The following is a 16,314-nucleotide window of genomic DNA, read 5'->3' on the forward strand; positions in this document are numbered from 1 at the left end:
CCTCAAATACAGTTATTACTCTAGGAAATGACTCGACTATGGCTATCTCCCTACCTCCCCTCCTCCCTCCACTACTTAGGATTCTCAAATTTGACTTTAAGGCGACGCCGAGATGCAACGAAGGCGCCAACTGGACGCCAAGAAAGGACGCTCCCACGGGCCTCTACTGGCACGCGCGCCCTCGCCAAGCCCCGCCCCCTGCGCCCGGCCGGCCCCGCGGCATCCTGGGACATGTAGTCTTTGCAGGCGCCGCGGCTCACCAAGTCTCCTCCTCCAAGCGGCCTTCCGCCCCCGGGACGCCGTGAGGTTGCGTCCCTCCGGTGCCTGGCCTCTTCCCTCTTCCTTTCCCTCTTCAGAAGCTCCGTCCCAGACTTCCGAGGACCTTTTACGACATTGGGTCTGAGTCTGTCTCGGCTCCGGGTCCACTTTTCGGCAAAGTGACGTGGACGTCAATAGCAATGGCGGAAGGAGAAGAGGTCCTGTCCTCTGCCAACGTCGAGCGGCGACGGCTGGTGAGTGAAAGCCCGCGTTGATTCGTATTGCCCCTCTCTTCTCCTTTGTGACCACCCTGCCCGTCCCCGAGGCACCGGCAGGCGCCGGCATGGAACGGGAAGACCCGTCCTCGCAGCCCAGCGCCCTGCCCCGCCCCCTCTGCCTGCCCGGTCCCCTCTGCCGGCCCCGTCCTGCCCAAGGGGCTGAGGCCGGACTCCCGAGGGAGAGTGGTCTTGTCCAGGGGCTGGGCCTCGGTTTGGCCCTCCTGCTTCACCCGTCGGTTTCCAAAATGTGATGGGGAAGAGTGGCTTCACGTCTGGGTTTGGCCGGAGTCCCTGGCCCCAGGGACTCAGAGTAGGCTGGTTGGAAAGGAAGTTTCGCGGATGCAGATCTGAGGCACTGGAATACCATTTGCCGAAAAGACTACTTGAAATTACTCCCGCGACCTTTGCCTGAGGGTTCGGAGATGAAAGATACACCCAGGGAGGATCCCTCCCACATAATCGAGATTTTTTTTTTTGGTACTAGGTTTTATTTCTCGTTTCACGTTCCAACAGTTTCCACCATTCGTCCCTTTCACACAAGTCGTCTTTTTCCTTCCTAGCATTTTCCTCACAGCTCGATCTTCAGATGTAGGACATTGCTCTTGCTGCTCCCAAGCCCTTGTTTGCTTACCTGATTTATACTCGTGGTTGTGGGGGAGGACCTTCAGTGATTCTTTGGTAGACTTTAGTCACTCGATGTTAATCTTTGGGAAAGTCTTCTACTTTTGAAATAGTTGATCTTCACAATACACTTTTAGGGACGACATCACACACACACACACACACACAGACACACACACACACAAATGGAACTTTTAGAGGCTTGTCGAATTTTTACAATTGATATAAGTGTATTTACCACATGTATTAGACAGTTTTAGATTTGCTTGTTTAATCATATTATACATGTACAGCTCACTGGCACTCTGCCTAAAAATAATCCAGGACATTTTTAGACAGGGACATTAATTCTGGAGAAAGCAATGGAAATCGTTGAAAGTGATAGAAGATATGCTAATTGAGACATTCAACTCTCAGCAGATATCAGGCAAACCTTAGTGCATGCCGTCTCCAAGGTATAGGAGGAAAACTTCGGTGACCTAGATGTAGTTTCTTTTCTCAGTTTGCTTATCTTGGGGTTGAGGGGTGTAACAGGTACACTCAATAAGCAGGTGAAATTGCTCTGGTTCTTTGGGACAGTGAATAAAAATATATGAGAGTTCAGGCAGACAGAAACCATGTTCACTTGGAATCACTGGGTAAAGCTTCATGGAGGTGGAGGTGTTTGGATTAGGCCCTGAAGAATGAGTAGGATTTAGAATAGGGCTCTCCAGTAGAAGTAGTGAGCCACATAATATAAAGTTTTCTAGTAGCTACATTAAAAACTAAAAAGAAACAGGTGAAGTTAATTTTAATCATCTATTTTATTTAATCAAATATATCCAAAATTTTATTTCACCATGTAATCATTTAAAAAAATACTTTTACATCTTTTTTGTACCGAATTTTCAAAATTCAATGTGTATTTTACACTTACTGTACATCTCAGTCCCGTCTAGCCGCGTTTCAGATGTTAAATAGCCACCCGTGGTGGTGGCTAACATGTTGGATAGTGCAGGGTCAGATTAACAGAGGAGAAAGGTCTCTGAATGAAATAGTAGCATGAGCGAGGACTAGACAGGGAAACTAATGATTTGTTTGGTGGGTAATGACTAGAACTTCATGAAGTTTGCTGTTTCAGAAGGATGAATTTGTTGTGTGGTAAACTGGCTGTAATCAGCTGATTGAAGGCCATGAGGGGACGTATTTCTAGAGGTAAGCTGTCTTTGATGGTTGCAAGCATGTGTCTGGCTTACAGAAGCAAGAAACATGGAGTGAATGATTGCTAGAAGTAGCATTTGTTCTCTTCTAGCGTTGAGGTATCTCTGGTGTGGCTTCCATTTTTGTTCTTTTTACTTTCATAAATGGGGAAACACCGAGTGTTCTATGATTTTTATTCTTGCTCCATTTTCTTCTGATCTTTCTCCTTTTTCTATGCTCACTGCACTCACTGGTCCCCTAGAAGGGAGTTTGAATAGAGTCAGAAAAGACTTGCAGATTTGGAGCCATGAGTTCAGTAAAGCCTATGTTCTTAGAGTGCTTGTTGGTTGGATTTTTGTAGAATGGAGAGGCTTTACACTTAAAAAAAAATGCTGTGACATTTTTATTGTACTTTTTTTAGATAGAAAATTTTCTGAAATGTGTTATACATGTCATTGTCTAACCAAACTCATCTTAATAATTTGGGGTCATTCAGTTTACAAATGTAAGTGTGTAAGAATAAAACTAGGTCCCTGTCCTCAAGGAATTTGTGGTCTAGTTAGAGAAGGCACACTTAAGAACATCAATTACTGTTATACTTTTGTAATACACTAAGACCTTTAGGGTCCATATAGGTAGATAGGGTAGATTGTTGCTATTTAAATGGTCCTTTATACCCATCCCTTTTTGAGATTGGTTTTTATTAGTTTTTCCTGTGTTTTTTCATTGTTGTGAGTAGTATCTCCCAGTTTGTTCTGGATCTGTGAAACTAGATAGTTGAACTTGTTAAAATTGTCTGTACATTTGTAAAAAGGCTCAGAATGGGGCCTGAAGATGTTAAAAGTATGATGTCACTTTTACTTATTTACTGTTTTTAGTTATGTTCTAGATCAGGGTTTCTCAAAATTTAAATGTGCATTGGGATTACCTGGAGATCTTGTTAAAATGCAGATTCTGATTCAGTAGATTTGTTTGGGACCTGAGAGTCTGTGTTTCTGACTGATCAGCTACTGGATGATGGCATTTGTGGTTCATGGACCACACTCTAGTTATCAAGATTCTAGATGATATTATCTCAGAATGAGTTGGCCAGAGGAATTTATCTCTCTGTATTACATGTTATGTTGTATCACCTAACACATTATACTATATAATACATAATTATATTATAATTTATCTGATTGCATGATTTATCTTTACTCTTTAGATAGTGAGCTTCTTCTCATGGGCAGTGGCTGATGGCATGTGGCTCAGTAAATTTTTTTTGTCTAATGTGTGCATGAATGAATACAGATTTTTGTCAAATCATGTGCAATAACATACCAAGCTGTCATTTCAAATAAGTTTTCTGACTTCATTGTTTCTGTGAGCTGTGTAATTATCTGATGGTGTAAAGCTCTTTTTTTTTTTTTTTTTATGGAAAGTAAAGGTTATCAGAAACTGTCTTGGCTGTCAAACTTTCTGAAACTGCAGCCATGTAAGTTCAGAGGGTGTGGAGAAATCCTTGTAAAAATGTTTATAGTTTGAAATGATTTAAATTTAATTAAAAAGTTAACATAAGCTACAGATTTTTAAAAATAAATGTTAAATTATTATAGTTCAAAGATTTGTCATTATTGTTCTTGGTATTGGAGAAACCAGCTTTGGAATTGAACACAAGTTCTCATTTTCTGAGGCTTTCTTTCTGAAATAATGCCTTAAGCTCTAAAGTCATGATTGAAAAAATTTTTTTGGTATTTATATTAATTGTACAACTTTTGGTATTCTGAGTTTAGTTCAAATTTTTGTACAACTTTTCCAAAATTATTGCTAAACTTTTCTTAAAATTGTTAAGATATCAGTTCCATAAAGAAGCTTCTATTGTTAATTTGAGATGTGAATAGGAATTGTTTTGAGAATAATGGGATCTTTTTCAAAGTTTTGTTCACTTTGTGAATGGTACTCTTAGTGCTTTCCATTTCATGAGCATTGAAATAGAGATTTAAAATGTCACTTAAGGAATAGGTGATTGCAATTTCAAACATGATATAATCAATAAAGAAATACATTTAATATGAAAGAGAATGAAACCCATTGTTAAGAAGAATATTGACAGCTTGTGGTTCTAGGAAGACTAGATATTGCCTTATAGAAAATGAATAGAAAATGAACCTTGTTGGCTTGAATTAAGGGTTTTTAAGTGACAACTGTTTGATTTTGTAAACTATAAATAGAGGGCAGACAAAAATTATAAATTAAAAAGATTTATTTTGTTTATACTATTTACTTTAATATTACTATTATAATTCAGAAGTAATTCCTAAATAATAATTCATTTCTAGAGTTTTATTCCTGTGGATGTTTTAATATCCACAGGTAAGAGTAATTGGTTTTTGCACGCTAAAGAAATGTATTAAATTAATTTATTTCTGTTTATATGTACTCACTGCTGAGAGTACAGGTGCATCTAAGCATAGTGAGGTAATTCTGGAGCACCAGTTAAGTGTACTTCAGTACACAGCCAACTTAAGGAGTTAGGGTGGTATTTCTTTCTCATTACATTTTGGATAAAGGGGAAATTTGTAATAGAAACAGGTAAGGTACTGTTCTATGTTGACTTGTGCTGTTTTCATCCCATTCTTTGTTTGAGGCAAAGAATGTACACTATTTTCAGTTTCCAAATAAACTAGTGTTTTGTTTGGGAGCTGGGGGAAAGAGCCTGATGCATTTCTGTGTTCATTAAAGGTGCTAGAAAGTCACCTCATTTGTATAGAAAAGAACAGTATGTTGGGGACTTTTTATTTTGAGGAAGCATGGAAGAGGAAAAGGATTTAGAGCACTCTAAAGTTAACTTCTCATCAGCAGAGGAGATATTCTTCCATTTTGTAAGCAACGTCTGACAGCAAATGCATTGCGACATTGCACATCCAGTAAAGTTATGAGCAGCTTTTTTTCCTTACACAAAAATTCCTGAGTTTTTTCTTAGCAGAGAAAGGGGCACCATTGGTATACCATTGGTGCAATTTGATCTACATGGATTATGGGTTAAAAATAAGTGTATGAAAATTTAAAGCATCTGTTCTGTTTGTACTAGAGTTAATTTTAGTAGTTTACAGTGCAGCATTCTGTGATATCTGTCTCCTTTGCCTGTTGCACAGTGCTGAAATATTGTAGCTATCGTGTTTGTCCTGTGAAGCGAGATCACTAGATTTAGCACCTTCTTTACTTGGCCAAGACCCTAGTTAAAGACAGATTCTACAGAGGATTACATTATTTGATAAGGGAATCTCCCAAAGCTGTTGTGCTGTTGTGGATCTGATCCTCATACATAGTTTCACTGTTTTTTTTTTTTTTTTAAGCTGGTGAATGGGGTGTTTTCCCCCTTGGTGTTCAAATAAATTAAAATACTATAACAAGTATGTCTGATTCTGACAAGAACCCAGATAACTTCAAGATTTCATATTTAACAAAATGTGTTCTCACAGACTGTAAGGTATCACGGTCATTTCCAAATGTGCCATCATACTATTTGTTGTTAGAATGTTTTGATGGTTTGCGATTGGTATTTAGAAGTAAGTTACATAGTATTTATTATGGTCATTTAACTCCATCCATAGTTGCTGTACAAGTGAATCTGTAACAGAGTACTCCTATTTCCATTTCTACTAAATGTCACACAGAATATTTAGGAGTTTTGGTGTGTTAGTAATTTGTAACAAGTGTGCCAACAGTAGTAGTAGAGTAAGTTCAGACAAAGCTTTGGTGCTGCCTCATGACCTGGGCATTAAGAAAAAACCAGAAGTATGATGGTACAAATTAAGTCATGAAACCACAACTCAACATGTGCAACCTGCCACTGTTACTGTTACCCAATTAGCTGGTGCCCACAACTAGTTAGCTGGCCATTTTTAGTTTTAAATAATTGATAAGAAGCTTGTGCCTGGGCATAAAGTATCCATGGGCAAGCTGGCCTGTCACTGTTCAATCTGTACTCATAGTGGTTTACATTCTAAACAAACTGAAATGAACTACACCCCAAAAAGAGCCACTCCCACCTCTGTTCAGTGGTTCTTAGATAATAGGACTTGGGCTAAAACCTTGGAATAGCCAGCTAGAATGTACACTATGGCTTTATGTTTACTGCCAGGTCTCCAGTGCCTCGCACAGCGGCTAGCATGTAGTAGGTGCTCAATACATATTCATTGAAGGTTAAAAAAAAGAATACTGTTATTAAAGAGGAAAGAATTCAGAGCATTAATTAGAGTTATGGGAGAAGTACTGACACTGAAAGGGAGAATTCTAATGAGAGAGTCTAACTTTGCAGAGTATGTGAAGAGGATGAGGACTGAGAAAGATGACTAATGACTCCTTGGTGCAGTTTTGTTAGAGTGATGGAGGGTTTGAGTGAATGAGGAGAGAGTAAGCGATGAGTGGAGACTACTGTTTGCAGGAGTTGTACCGATAAGAGTAGGAGAGAGATGACTTTTTGAAAGGGAGTCACATATCGGACCTTTTGAATAAGCAAATGTGGAAATATTTGAGGAAAGGTGAATAATAATCACAGGCTATATTGTTTTTTATATTTTTGAATGCTAGAAATTCTTTCAGTGAAGATTTCTGAGTCCATTTGTTCTCCTGTCTCTGTTTGACATAGTAGGCCTTCTGTATCCTTGGGTTACATATCTGTGGGTGTGGAACCCACAGGTTTGGAATCCAAGAAAATGGAGGGCTGACTATGCAGTACACCATTTTATTTAAGAGATCTGAGCATCCTCAGATTTGGGTATCTACACAGGGTCCTAGACCCAATCCTCCAAGGATACCGAGGGACAGCTGTACTACTGCTCGCAGAGATTTGAGCAGTATCCTGTCAGTAGAAATACCGTATTTAAGGTGTCTACATAGCAAGTGTTGGGCTTTTATTGATCTTCCCAGTAACGTGGCTTTTTTATTTTTATTTTAATCAAATAATAATGTATCTTAGACACTGACCACTTTAAGACACAAAATTAATATTTTTTTAAATTGGTAATTGGGTTTTCTCTGTAGTTTCTCTGTACTCTACATTTATGTTTAAGTAATTATGCATTTTCTAGGTCCTAAGTGATCTTTCTGAACTACTGTAATCTTTGACTTTTTTATCATTACAGGAAAGAATTAGATTTTGAGAATTTTGAAAACTAATGAAGTTGACTTAGCTTACTTGATAGACTGAGAAGCTTTATAAATTAAAACAATTTGTTTCTAATCCAGGAAACATTCTGTCTTAAGTGTTTTAGCAATTTATCTCAATATGCTTAGGTGACAAAGTGCTATTCTGAAGTTGAATAGGCTGTGGGAAATCATACAGGCCATCTAATAAGTTGCTGGGAATGATTGCTAATGGCTTACTTCTAGGGCTAAATTTCATTATTTCATATGTATGCTATTAAAAAAATTTATTGAGTGCTTATTTTGTCTTTAAAGATTTATTCTTGTCTAAATGAAGAGTGACTATGTTTTCCTACACTCATGTTTTCTCTTGTCTTGTGATTTTAGTTTTTTCCACATTTGACGATTGTCTCATTTGTGCCTCAGGATTTGTGTCACACGTACCCAACAGTGGTTCATGTGACCAGCAACTCACTGTCTAACACACTTCTTTTTTGGGAAACAATGAATCTTTAATGTCGGTGGAGTCTTGTATGGAGACCATCCTGAAAGAGAAAGTTGGAAAGGATAAATACAGGCAAGGTATAGGCATTAGGATGGAATGGGAAGAAGAGTGCGAGGGATATTCTGTTGGAAGAGAAGATAATTCATACGCTGTATGAATACTCTCCACCTCTTTTGATTAGGTGGTATCTGGTACTCTCCCCATTTTATAGGTGGAGAAACTGAGTTTGTATTCTAGGTCACACAGCTGTTAAATGTGTGGAGTCTGATGTCACGTTTTCTGGTTTTAAATTTTATACTATTTTCTCTGAAACATGTTGTTTCTAAGTCTTTATATTTTTAATTCCTTGGTGTTTTTGCTCTTGAGCTGCCATAGCAATTGTTTACAAGTCTGTTCTTTTCCCACAGTGGCTGTTAACATGTAATGCTATCAATTTGAGGAGTTAAAGAGGCAAGGCAAGCCCTTATCTCCTTAACAATCTTAAGATGTGGCTCGGACCCTTCATAGTGATGCTCTCTTTTTCTTGAAATGGTAAATGAAGGTTGGCTGCAGTAGCTTCCTCTAAAAACTCTAAATCGAAGCATCTCTAAATGTTCGCCAATGAACAGTAAACATTTTTGTAACATTTTATTGACATAATTCATGTATCATAAAATATATACATTTAAACTGTACAGCCCAGTGATTTTAGTGTATTCCCATAGTTTAGCAATCATCACCATGATCTAAAGTTCAGAATATTTTCATTAACCCCAAAAAAACCTTGTACCGATTAGCAGTTCCTCTTATTCCCCTTTCACCCCAGGCCCTAATGATCTATGTTCTGTTTCTATAAACGTGCCTATTTTGGACATTTCATGTGAATGGAATCACACGATATGTGACCTTTGTGTCTGGTTTCTTTCACTGAGGATACTTTTCCAGGTTCATGCATGTGTTACATGTTATGAACACTTCATTCCTTTTTATTTCTTAGTATTCCAGTGTATGAATACACATTTTATTTATCTATTCATCAGGTGATGGACATTTTGTTTCTACTTTTTGGCTTTTATGAATAATACAGTACTGTTATAAATATTTACTTACAAGCTTTTTATTATGGCCTTTTTTAATGTAGTAAAATATACATAACATAAAATTTGTTTAATGTGTACAATTCAGTGACATTAAGTACATTCACAGTGTTGTGCAGCCATCACCACTGTCTATCTCTAGAATTTTTAATCATCACAAACAGAAACTCTGTATCTAATAAACAATAGTTCTCCATTCCTCTTTACCTTCAGGCCCTGTTAACCTCTATTCTACTTTGTGTCTCTGTGAATTTGCCTATTTTAGGTGCCTCATATGAGTGGAATCTTACACTATTTCCCCTTTTGTGACTGTTTTTTTCTCACTTAGCATTTGTTTTGAGAGTTCATCCACATTGTAGCATGTGTCAGAATTTCCTTCCTTTTCAAGGCTGATTAACATTCCATTATATATATATGTACACATTTTATATATATCTATATATAGATACACACACACGTACATACATACCACATTTTGCTTATCCATTCATACATCAAAGAATATTTAGGTTGTTTCCACTTTTTGGTTATTCTGAATAATGTGCTATGAACATGGATGTGTAAATATCTGAGTCCTTGCTTTCGGTTCTTTGGGGTATATACCTGAAGTGGAATTGCTAGATTATATGGTAATTCTGTGTTTAACCTTTTAAAGAGCTGCCAAGCTTTTCCACAGTGGCTGCACCATTTTGCATTCCACCAGCAATGCACAGGGATTCTAATTTCTCCATATTCTTACCCTCACTTCCCCGTTTTTTTGACACTAGATATCCCAATAAGTTTGTTGTATTGTATCTCGTTGTGGTTTATATACAAGTTTTTGTCTGTGTATGTTTTGTATTCTCTTCAATGTATACCTAGGAGTAGAATCGCTAGATTATACTGAAACTTTTTTTTTTTTTTTTATTGAAGTACAGTCAGTTATAATGTGTCTATCTCTGGTGTACAGCACAGTATCTCAGTCATGCATATAAATACATATATTCATTTTCATATTTTTTCCATTAAAGGTTATTAAAAGATATTGAACATAGTTCCCTGTGCTATACAAAAGAAATTTTAAAAAGTCTGTTTTTATATATAGTGGCTAACATTTGTAAATCTCAAACTCCCAAATTTATCCCCTCCCACTCCCTTTCCCCGGTAACCATAAGATTGTTTACTAAGTCTGTGAGTCTGTTTCTGTTTTGTAGATGAGTTCATAGTGTGTGCCCCCACCTTTTCTTTTTTAGATACCACATATAAGTGATATCATATGGTATTTTTCTTTCTCTTTGTGGCTTACTTCACTTAGAATGACAATCTCTAGGTCCATCCATGTTGCTGCAAATCATACTGTAACTTTATTTTTAACGTTCTGAGGATCTGTTAAACCAGTTTCATGAAAGGCTGTGCCATTTTACATTCCTACCAGAAATGTACGAAGGTTCCAGTTTGTATTATGTCTTTTTGGTATTAGCCATCCTTGTGAATGTGAAATGGTATCTCATTGTGGGGTCTTTTTTCATTGCGGTTTTGATTTGAATTTCCCTAATGGCTAATGATATTGAGTGTCTTTTCATGTACTTATTAGCTACTTGCTTATCCTTTTTTGGAGAAAGGAGAGTCATCAGATGCTGTGGAAAGGTTAAATTAAAGTAAAGAATTTGTTATTAGAAAGGTTATTAGGAAGGAGCATAGGAAGAATGGTTCCTCTGGAGTTGTGGGTATCAAAGAGGATGGACAAGTGATGGGCAGGGGATAAGAGGAGGAGTTGAGTGGAAAATGAGGGAGAAATGGTGACATATATTGTCAAGAATACCTTCAAAAAGCTTTGCCGTGAAAGGAACAATCAAAGATGCAGTTAACTACGTGGAAGGAAAGTTTGGAGGAGCTTTTGCGGTTGTCATTGTTGATGTTGTTTCTAATAGCAGTACATAAGCATATAGACTCAGAGGAAAGAGCCAGAGGAGAAAGAGAAGTGGAAGGTAGCAGAGAGGGGGTAATTGGTGACATGTGGTTCCAGAGGAGTTGGGAGGGGGCAGGTAATACCCAGGTGAAGTTAGTCTCAGGCTAGAGAAAGGATACCTAGACATCTGTGCATGTAGGAAAGAAGGAAATGATTCCTGGGATGATATGCAGCTTATGTTTGTTTTTGGAGAGTGGCTGAGATCAAAGGGAAGAGAAACCTGCTGGCCTGTAGTTTCTCCTTAGAGTTAGAAGTAAATGTCACTTGAAGGAAGGTGACTGGGTGGGGAGTCTGAAGAGAGTGGTGAATAGAAGATTTCTGGGTAGCATTGATGCCTAGAAGAAATAGAAGGTGGTGAATTTATGATAGCATCATAAAGTTGTGTTAATTTGTTTTCTAATGAAGTCCTCATTGAGCAGAGCGTAGGAACAAAGAAGGCAGAACTCGTTAGATTAACCTGATGTTAGGATTTTGCAGCTTTCTGAGTGTGGCAGGAAAACAAAGGAATGGAGTTCAGGGTGTTGAGAAGGTGCTTAAAGTCTCAGGCCATGGAATTAATACTGAGGACATAAAGTGAAGCCACACGAAAGTTCTTCTAACGACTCTGTGCCACCCTTCCACACTCTACTTTTAACTCCATACACAGGAACCATGGGGAGCATACTCTTTCTCCAAAATTAATTTTCTTCCATGCTCAACAATAGAATCAAATATTTTTACATTTTGTAACTTCCTTCCAAGTTTATCATATATGTAAACTTTTAGAAAAGAAAACAGTTGTCAGTATGGGTTGCACTTGTTTATCTTGTTTGCATTTTCAGTATTCGGTATGGGAGAACAAAAATACATACATATGTGCCACTATGCCACATTGTATTCTTATTGATTATGTGAAATATTCTTTCTTAAGTAATAGCTACTTAATACTTTAAGTAAAGACATACATACTGAGATTTATTATCTTTTTTCTCCTTGCAAATATTTGTTTATTTTAGAGAATACAGTTAATAATGCCACCTCTTAAAAAAAAAAAAGACAAATTAAAATGCTCCTGTAAGTACACCACTAGAAATAAGATTTTAAAATATCCTTCCCTATGTGTGTGGGAAAGAATGAGGGTGGAATGAGAATAGTATATTTTCTCTTTCAAACATGTATGCTTACATGTTAATTTTCAAACTCTTTTTCTTAAAAAATTAATACAAGTCCTTAATAACAAACATTTCCCATGTTATGAACTGTTTTTCAGCATTTTAAACCGTTGCTTAGTATTCCATATACTGATTTAAATCAATTCCTCATTTTAGGACATTTACATTGCTTGTAGTTTTTCATAGTTAAAATAAGCACTGCTTTGACATACTTGTAACTAAATCATTTTACTCATTCTTTTATTGCTTGGTGAAAGGTGTATGTGTTAAAAAAATCCATAAATGTTATCTAAATTATTCAAGTAGGATACATACAAATATAATACATATTCTAAGTATACTCAGGTTGTACTGACTGATGCTATGTGAGAAGTTAAAAGTTTCCTTCTATTTCACTTAATTAAGTAAGCATCTTTTATGATTTTGTTTTTTGTTCTAATGGATACTGCCGTAATTCTAAATAATATTTGATGCCTATGTTACTTAACTTTTAACATTAAGGAATATTGATTATTGAATAATTCTTGAGGGAATTTGTGCTAAGGATAAGTAGGAAAAGATTAATGCAAGGAAATTTTAGGAAGTGTGTAAATAGCAAGCAGTAGAGGAGCAGCCAGATAAATTTCTCCAGCCATTAAAAATCTTATTTTTAAGAGTATTGAATGAATCAGAGAAATATGTATGATATTTTTGAAAAACACAAATAAGTGAATCCTGCAGGGTATAAAATTATATACTCAATATACCAGTTTTTATATGTATATATGTCTCTGTACACACACAGACATATATGAAGAACTGAAAAGTTATTCACAGAATGTTAACAGTGATTATCTCATAGTAATAGAATTGTGGTTGGTTTTAAAATATTTTTTTACATTGGCCAAATTCTCTAAAATGATTTTGATACATTAAGAAAAAGTTATTTTTAAAAAGTCAGCTATTGTTCAGTAATAATAACGATAATAGTATTCATGTCTTCTGTTTATTGAAGAATTATTATGTTCAAAGTATTGCACTGAGTGCTTTGTGTTCAGAAATTTGTTTAAGCGTTAACTGACCCTATAAGGTAGTCACTGTGTTTCTACATACGTTACTTGCTTAAGATCACATGGCTGTTGAGTTGGGCCAATATTGGATCTCAGATCTGACTCTAAAGCTTGGATTCATGGGCTTTTGTGATATATTGAATACAGTTGAATTTAAAAAATTATGGTAGAATATGCACATAAAACTTACCATCTTAACCATTTACGTATATAGTTCAGCAGTGTTAACTGTATTCTCATTGATGTGCAGCCAGTCTCCAGAACTCTTCTCATCTTGTAAAACTGAAACTCTGTAACCCATTAAAAAACTCCTCTTTACCCCCTTGCCTCCAGTCCTTAGCAACCACCATCCTACTTTCTATCTCTATGAATTTGTCTATTCTAAGTACCTCATATATGTGAAATTGTACCCTGTCTTTTTGTGACTGGTTTATTTCATTTAGCATTATGTCCTCAAGATTCATCCATGTTGAAGCATGTGTCAGAATTTCCTTTTCTAAGGCTGAATAATATTCCATTGTGTGTATATGTGTGTATGTGTGTGTGTGTATCTCCCCTATTTTGTATATCCATCAAAGGATATTTAGGTTGTTTCCACCTTTGGCTTTTGTGAATAATGTTATAAACATTAATGTACAAATATCTGCTCTTTCTCGCTTTCACTTTTCTTGGGCATTATATCTAGAAGTAGAATTGCTGAAACATATGTTGATACTATTTTTAAATTATTTTGTGGAATCACCATACTGTTTTCTTTAGTGACTACATCATTTTACATTTCCACTGACAGTGTACAGGGTTTCAATTTCTCCACATCCTCACCAACATTTATTTTCTGTTTTTTTGTTTTTGTTTTCTAAAATAATAGCCATCCTAATGGGTGTGAAGTTTTAATAGACTTGATTTTTAAATTCTTCCAGATGTCCTTGGGAAGAATGAATAATAAACAAGTATATATGTATCATACACTTAACCAATTGGACTATTGATGTTTATGTTCAAAATTAAGAGATAGTCTTAATAGCCAAAGAATTGAAACAAATCAAATGGCCATTAACTGATGAATGGATAAATTATAGTATATACATACAATAGAATATTATTTGACAATAAAAAGCATGTACTGATACATGCTACAACATTGAAAACATTATACTAAGGGAAAGAAACCAGACACAAAGATCACATATATATGATTCCATATATAAAATGTCCAGAATGGGTAAATGTATAGAGACAGAAAGTAAATCAATGGTTGTGAGGTGCTGGGAGCTGGGTGCTGGGGCGTGGAGAGTGGCTGATATTGGAAATGGGTTTTAAGTGCAGAAAGATATATGTAAAAAAAAATTTTTAGGAAATGGATTGTCTTGCTTTCATCTTCTGTTAGGAGTGTGTACAATTAAACTTTTCAGACATTTTGGAATTATAGGGAAGAGAAGTGTTTAGAACATGACTAGGAGTAAAACAATTTGTAAATAAAGTATATAGGGTTTCTTTTCCCTAGTGGCAGATTTTCTGTAACTTTTTAAGTTTTAGGAATGCAGCGTATGCTATAATCTAGTTGCTTTTAAAAAATGTAATTTTAAATATGATTCAATGTATGGCTTATTTGAAAAATAGTTACAAAATTTCAAATTGAATTTATTAATCCTAGAAGCATTTAGAAATGAATGTTTAATTTGGTAGCATTTGAAAATTCATATCCCTTCACCCCCTTAACTTGCATTGTGCAAATGCTTCCATGTACTAGAAATTACTCACCATTTGGTTGAGGAAGAGAAGTCTAATTCAGTTACTAGTTTAAATATAAACATTACACTAATTTCATGTAAATTTAGTCATATTGTTTGCCTTGCTGTAATTCTAAAGCAACTTGGGTTAACAGTGTTTATTAGATTAGGTGATTTTTGCCACAGAATATCAGCAATGGGGAAATTCTGCTAAGTTTTATAAAAGTTTTGAAAATATGTCATTGCTAGATCATCAACAGTAACCTGTAGTGTTATTGCACAAACATATGTTATAGTTTCAAGGTCACAGAGTCAGGAAGAGATGCATTTCTGCTAATTTACAACCCCCAAACTTTGGATTTGCTTTGCCTTGAATCTTCTGAGCAAAGAAGACAGTTACTTACTTTTCATAATTCCTAGAATACTTCTCTATTTTAAGACCTGTCTGAATATCCAGTACATTTTTATCAACCTTTAGCTTGTGAGGATGGTAAGAAGCCACCATAATCAAAGATTTAAAAAATCAACCCACCCAGTCATACTCTACCAGACATGTGTTTTGCTTTTGAATGTTAGGTGTTGCTTGTTCAAAAGTAAAAAGAAACTTGGTTTAGGGGAAGGAAAATTCTATTTGAGAGCTAAATGCTGTAGAGTTGTTCTTTCCTTGATAGGAAATTGACCCTTTTATGAAATATTTAACTTCATTATTTTCAGCTCTTTTATTTCTTTTACAAGCACATTTGTAATGTTGAAGATCTGATAACTGAACCTTTGAACATCGTGTTCAGATGATAACATTACTTTTAATTATTTAGATTGTGGGAAGTGCCTTTTACAACTTGAGGTGGAGCATTTTCTGGTTTCTTGTTCATGGCTCCTGGAGACCACATTTGCGGTTCCCTGGGGGGAAGCATCAAAGACTCCAGTAGCAGCTGTATCAACAGAGATGTGTTTGTACATTATTAAGATTTTAAAAGTACATTGAGGATTGGACATTTTGCCCCAAAGTACTAACTTTGTTGTCTGGAATAGTAAGGGATTTGGCAAAGTTACTTCAAAAAGAAACCAAGGATTTTGCACTGAAAAATGGAAAAATTCTAGTTCTTCATTTATTTGGTAAAACAATTTTATCTCATTAAATGATGTTTTCAGTTCATTTCCTCATTTTATCATTTAAAAGTATGGTATTTATTCATCAGAGATTCCATTAAATTTTCTTTGTTTAATGGTTACAAACAATCCTTCAGATACCAACAGGCTGTCTTGTACATTTTGGCTAAATAGAACAGATAAACTTCAGTCTTTATCAACTACGAGCCTTAATTAACTATTTCTCAGCCGTAGACTTAAAGTCTCTTTTTTTCACTTTCTGATCCAGCACTTTGGTGA

The 16,314-nt window shown here is 35.9% G+C and overlaps 1 protein-coding gene across 2 annotated transcripts in view; it reads left to right on the forward strand.

Moving 5' to 3' along the window:
• Positions 1 to 274: 274 nt before the first annotated feature.
• TBC1D23 (TBC1 domain family member 23) overlaps positions 275 to 16,314 on the forward strand; it is a 51,131-nt gene continuing 35,091 nt past the window's right edge. The window contains exon 1 of one of the 2 annotated variants that reach the window (XM_006195636.3): positions 275 to 512. The gene's annotated coding sequence lies outside the window, so the exon portion shown is untranslated. The remainder of the gene's footprint in view (positions 513 to 16,314) is intronic. The other variant, XM_006195635.3, reaches the window with a different exon arrangement.

The sequence above is a fragment of the Camelus ferus genome, chromosome 1 (assembly GCF_009834535.1).
Source record: "Camelus ferus isolate YT-003-E chromosome 1, BCGSAC_Cfer_1.0, whole genome shotgun sequence".
Taxonomy (NCBI): domain Eukaryota; kingdom Metazoa; phylum Chordata; class Mammalia; order Artiodactyla; family Camelidae; genus Camelus; species Camelus ferus.